This window comes from Chelonoidis abingdonii, chromosome 3 (genome assembly GCF_003597395.2).
Source record: "Chelonoidis abingdonii isolate Lonesome George chromosome 3, CheloAbing_2.0, whole genome shotgun sequence".
NCBI classification, from domain to species: Eukaryota; Metazoa; Chordata; order Testudines; family Testudinidae; genus Chelonoidis; species Chelonoidis abingdonii.
In genome coordinates this window covers 48346427-48352426 of record NC_133771.1, presented here as the reverse complement: position 1 = coordinate 48352426, position 6000 = coordinate 48346427, and positions in this window count along the sequence as shown.

Sequence of the window (6000 nt, the reverse complement as noted above, 5' to 3'; positions counted from 1 at the left end):
AGAAATGAGTTGCTGTAGAGCATTTCTTTAGGAACTGTAAAACTAAACTCTTAGTTATTCTTGGGATCATAATCTATCCTGGTTGTGTGCGTGTAGAACTCTCATTGGACAGGGGAACAATATGGGACATGATCGTTAAAGCATCTACAGAGTTCTTTGTAGGAATAAAGCTATTAGTTACCCTAGGTGTCTAGTCCAAATTCCAGTTTCAGAAATTACATTCTAGCTACCTAAAACTCCACTCTAGTTTCAACAGGACACATTACTAATCGCTCTCTCTCCTTAAAGCCTGCTACTACTCTGAAAAGTGACTCTAAAAATAGGTAGGAATTTGTATTTATTCTTTTTGTGACTTTCAGTAACAAAATTTCTCATGTTACAAGAAGCTGCTTATCTATCTGCCAACAATAGATATGGACCATCGAATCTGAAAGTCAAGCTGTGTTCTTTCAAGCTCATGCAGCACCAGCAGTAGCAAAGATTTTGGAATTGGAATTATCTAACGATTTTGCTTGATGGTTCATGAGACTAAAGAGAAACCAGCTTAACACAAAGCTCTATTTGATCTTCTGTGCTAAAAGACATTAAAAAAAAATAAAGCCGGTGTGACTAAATACAGGCAGGGAGCAGTTTGATCAGTTGAGGGGCTAACATACTTACATAGCTTTCTGGCTGCAACTGCACTTCACGTTGTTGTGTGATGTTAAAGGTGAGGCATGAGGCTCCTATTTTGCAAAATAAATGCACAGGTGGATTGATGTGCCCCATTGACTTGAAGAGCAGGGGGTGGGGAGGGCTGGTTGGCTCTGCATGGGTGAACTTAGCTCAGAAATACCTTATATTTTACAGGATTGGGTGTTTCTATTTTCTCAGAATAGATCTCTTTTCTAAGTGTCTGAGCTTGGGGCTTGTTTCCTTTAAAAATAACAATAAGTCAACATTCAGTACAAAATACTTTTCATTTGTCATCTGTAATCTTATTTAGCTACATCAAAGTGCTACAAATTTGGTCTGTTGTTCACAGAAAATTAAAAATGCCACTTTGGTTGCCTCAGGCAGCTGGAGAGACTAATATTTTCTCCTCTATGATTTTTTCCCTTTAATTAAGAGATCTACAGAAGTGTGTTAAAGTAGAGAGATATAAATAGTCTGACCCATATATTTTCCTCAAATTATATTCTCAGGATTTCAAGGGGTTTGTGGCATTCACCACTCTATTGAGAGGGGGAAAAGCATTTAGTTACTCACAAAAGAAAATAGTGATGTATGTTCTATGGGCCACTTCTTAACACTTTGAAGCACTAAAACAGATGAGGTTTGTCATATCTTTTGTGCATCATGTACTTCTTTAATTCAAGAGTGGTAGAGGAGGGGATGGACAGAGCTACTATTTAAAATTCAAAAGAAGAGATTTTACTAATGAATAGAAGACATTTCAATCTCGGGGAAAGAATCATGGTGAGAGTGGAGATCTATTTTGAGAAAGTGTAATCCTTGACTTCTATTCTAATTTAAGCTATTTGTTAAATATTTATTACTCACACTTTCTCAGAAACCAAGAATCAAACATATCCATGATATTAACTCTGAATTTACACCAGAAAAGTGTGTGGCCCCAAAGAGCTGTCTTTACAATCAAAATATTGCATGTAACTAGCCTTTAGAGAGAAGCCCAATTTGGATAACTGGAATCTTTGGCATAGTTAACTGAAATCTTTGTATAAAGGAAAGTGAAACATTTTTCAAAAGCAGTTAAGTAGCTTAGAGCCAGTTTTTTATGGGTATTTAGATGCCTAAAGATGCATATAAGAACCTAGTAGGCATTTCAAAAGTATTGTACTGAAGTGCCTAAATTCCAATTAGGAGCATAGGTGTTCAAAGGACTCCACAAGATGTCCACCTGCATACTTAGGCACCTAAATACCCTGCAAATTCTGGCCCTATGTTTCTCAGCTTATTTACCCCAGATATGTGAATGAGAGTTTTGAAATTCCTGCTGATTTTTTTTTGTACCAATACCACACATTTTTAGGATTGTCCTACGCTTAATGAAAACATAAAGCAAGCTCTATACATTTGGATTTTGGCTCTTATCTTTCTTCATGTGATTGTGTGCCCCAGTAAATGTAAATCAGCTGACTAGATTGGATTTCTACTGCCAAACACCACCTTAATTTACTTCTAAGCTCTCAAGATCATTAGTTCTAAATTGTTATAAACAATTGATCTAAAAATAATTCAACCAAATTATTGGCTTTACCTTTTGTAGTGAATGAAATATTGGCTGTTAATCCTACAGTTAAAGGAAGTGAATTCCTCTCTGAGAAAAAGTCCTCCATTTGGAATTTTATAATACTTTTGAGTATGATTGATGTCTTTAGGACTGATGAGGCTGAATCTATATGTGCCCTCCTAGTCAGGTCAAACCCAGGAAGTGTGCTTAACTCTGTCTCTATGGAACGTTGACATTATTCAGAGAAAGGCTGTCCTGACGCAGAGCTTGTTTTAAAAAACTCTGAAGGCCAAATTCAGTAGTGAAGTAAATTGTGATACAAACTATATGTTTGATATAAGTGGGTTGGAAGGTGGGTCTAAGCAGCCCATAAATGGTACAATAGTGTAACTTCCACCATATGGATTTCAAAGGGTGGGTAAAAAAAAGTATAGGCGAGAGGGCTAGCAGAAAAAGCAATGACCAGGAGTGTGTAAGATACCTTATCTTTTACTCTATTGCCCATTGTTTTATCTGGTACATCCTCACCTTCTGTTCCCTTGTCTTATCTGTGAAATTGCAGGTTAGAAGCGGGTAGTCAAAACAGAAAATCTGTCAGTAATCCCATATAGAGTTCATATTTCATTGCTCGAAGCGGTGTTATTGCTTTGAATCTGTACATTGTGGGTGATAAAACTTTACCATCCTCAAGTTAAAAAAAGAAGTCAGACTGTAGAATCTGTAGCACTTTATTTGGGAATGCACACCTCTCTCAGATAAAGTTTAATCTGTCCCAACAAATTGAACAGAACATTCCTTTAGATCCGAGATTTGTTATGCTGGGCCTGGTGACCTCAAGTTTCAAAGTACAATGACAGAGACAGCTCCATTCCAGGCCAATTGACTGAATTTATTGAGGAATTTCTGTACCTAGAAGAATTATGCTTAATTTTAAGCTGAGGACTGGAGACTTCAGTGCCAAGTGTCCAGTGTTTTGAACTCTCTGAAACAAAAGAGGAAAAAATTAAGTGATTGTGTCCATTTTCTTTTTAAAGTACTGCTCGGTGACTGCTTTTAATTTTTGCTGTCTGCATAATGCCAGTTTATTCATGCTCATACATGTATTTATGTTGCCTGATAAATTCCATAGAGTTGCACCTCAAAATGAATTTATCCCTACTCTGGGGTAGACTAACTTTTTCTCTGTGATTATGCACACAGAGACTGATAACAGTCAGTACTCTCATCCTCCTGATTTATTTTTTCCTTTCTGTCCTTTGTGAACCAACCCACCCTTCTCACCCAAAACACTTGTAATGCTATAAAAAGACGGAGAAAAGGGGCATGAGTCTTTGAGGCTTCTTTACTGCACTTGCCTGACAGACATGTTACTGGAGTCAGCCAAGCCTGTACATCCTTGTAGCTATTCTCAATCACTTTAAGGTTTATTCAGTTGGGGAAGAACGGACAGTCAGGATTGAGTTCCTATGTGTGCTCACTGATGGTTCTTTGACAGTATGACAGACCAAAATTACCATCTATGGGCTGGATCCTCCGCTGGTGTAAATCACTAGTTCCATTGGCCTGAGTGGAAACACCCTGAATTACCCCAGTTGAAAACTGACCCATGGTCAGGTAGTGAGATGTTCTGACCTTAGGAAAGCACAATGAAGAATGATTAATGAAGACAGTAGCTGTTCCTGATGGGCTTGGAAGAAACTGATGTATAAAAATAGCAAAGATTACCCCTGTATTGCCATTGAACATTCAACATGTATAGGCAGTTACCACAATGATAGCTCTACACTTAGAATGGAAAATAGTGGGTATTTCAAATACACAATGTGGTAACTGTCAGTGATTTTTTGAGACTTGTATGGAAACACTGTTATATACCTATACAGAGGCCTATTTTCAAAATGGACTAGTGATTTTGTATGGATCCATTTTAAGTCTCCTTAATGGGGCTTGATTTTCAGAGGGTAAGTGGTCAGCAATTTCTGAAAATTTGGCTCCAGCTCAGCCAGTCAAAAACTTAGGCAACCCATATCACTGGTAATCTTTGACATTTTAAAATTTGAAGGTTCAGGCCACTGGCAGGGGCCTGAGGACTGGGAGTCAGGAGACCTCATTATATCCTCAGCTTTACTATCAGCTCACTATGAAATCTTGGATGAGTGACACAAGACCTCCGTGCCTCAGTTTCTCCAATTTGTCAAGTGGAGGTAATAATGTGTATTCAACTATGCAGCGTTCTCTGAGATCTAAGCACTTTTATAGCAGATTTCATCCTATGTATTATTTTTTTAACAGTACATACTGAATCAAAAAATAACACTTTACACTTTTTGCTGATGAATAGTATTTCATTGCTTAGTCTCAAACAAATCAATCATTTATATCATAAATTAAATCTTGATTTTGTTTAGTTATATAGGCAAGGCTTGTCTGTCAAGTCAGTTGAGACTTTAATAGGTTTTATTATTTATACTAATTTTTGAGCTCCCACATACATGCTAGGCACTTTAGAGAAAGAAGTTGAAAACAGTCCCCTGCCCTGAAGAACTTACAGTCTAAGTTTAGATTTGACACAAGTGAGGGAAATAAACAAAGAGGGGAAAGAGAAGAAGTGGGACCCAGGAGTGTAATGCTGACATCAGGTGGTTACTCAGTTACAGCATGAGCACATCTTACTTAGTAGGTTAAATCTTTATGTTCTTTTATTTATATTTCTGTATATGAGGACACTGTGTGATTTTATGTATATGTCTATCTGAACATGTGCACACACACACCCCATAACCAAATAATCACCTGATCTTATTTCTATAACTCCTGTCCTCTCTTTTTGTAAAAAAAATGGAGATATCCTGTCTTCTAGAACTGGAAGGGACCTTGAAAGGTTGAGCCCAGCCCCCTGTCTTCACTAGCAAGACCAAGTACTGATTTTTTGCCCCAGATGGCCCCCTCAAGGATTGAGCTCACAACGCTGGGTTTAGCAGGCCAATGCTCAAACCACTGAGCTATCCCTCCCTTAAGCTTATTAAGTTTAAACGTAGACTGTAAGCTCTTTAGGTCTTCTTTTCTCTACTTATTTCTCTAAAGCACCTAGCACATATTTGGATATTGAAAATCCATTCCTCATGAGACATTAAGTTGGAAATCTATGCTGATGCACAGAGGAGTGTGTGAAGACACTTCTTGTAAGCAATCTGATAAAAGTGAATTTTTAGGAAGCATTTAAATGGGGAGAGGTTAGATGCTAGGCAAATAGATTTTGAAAGGGGCAGCGTGGAATAGGACCTGAGGTGGCTGTGTGTTAGAAGAAAGAAACGAGGATATCAATTATCATTAACAAAGCAGAGGTAATATGAAAGGAAACAAAACTGGAGATGGATGTAGAAGCAGAGTGATATAAGACATTGAAATTAAGCACAGAAAGTTGACATAACTGACCCGATCCTTGTAATCCTATTATCTCCTTTATAGCTTCCCCTATTTTACTATTGATATTCTGCAAGGAAATTATTTAAGTTTCCATCCTCCAGTTCCCAGTAGACTGCTGATTCTGTATGAGGCCCCATGGAAATCAGTGAGGCTCCAAGAAGGGATAGCATGCACTAAACTGCAGGGTTAGAGCTTTCATTACCAACTTTCGTTGCTTAATTTGCTTTGTGTCAGTACATTTTTTAAAATTAAAAAAACTGCTGAAGACATTCAAAACTAGAAATATTATTAGTAGTATGAAATCAATGTAAATAAAGATGTCAGAGAAACTAAGCTTTAAA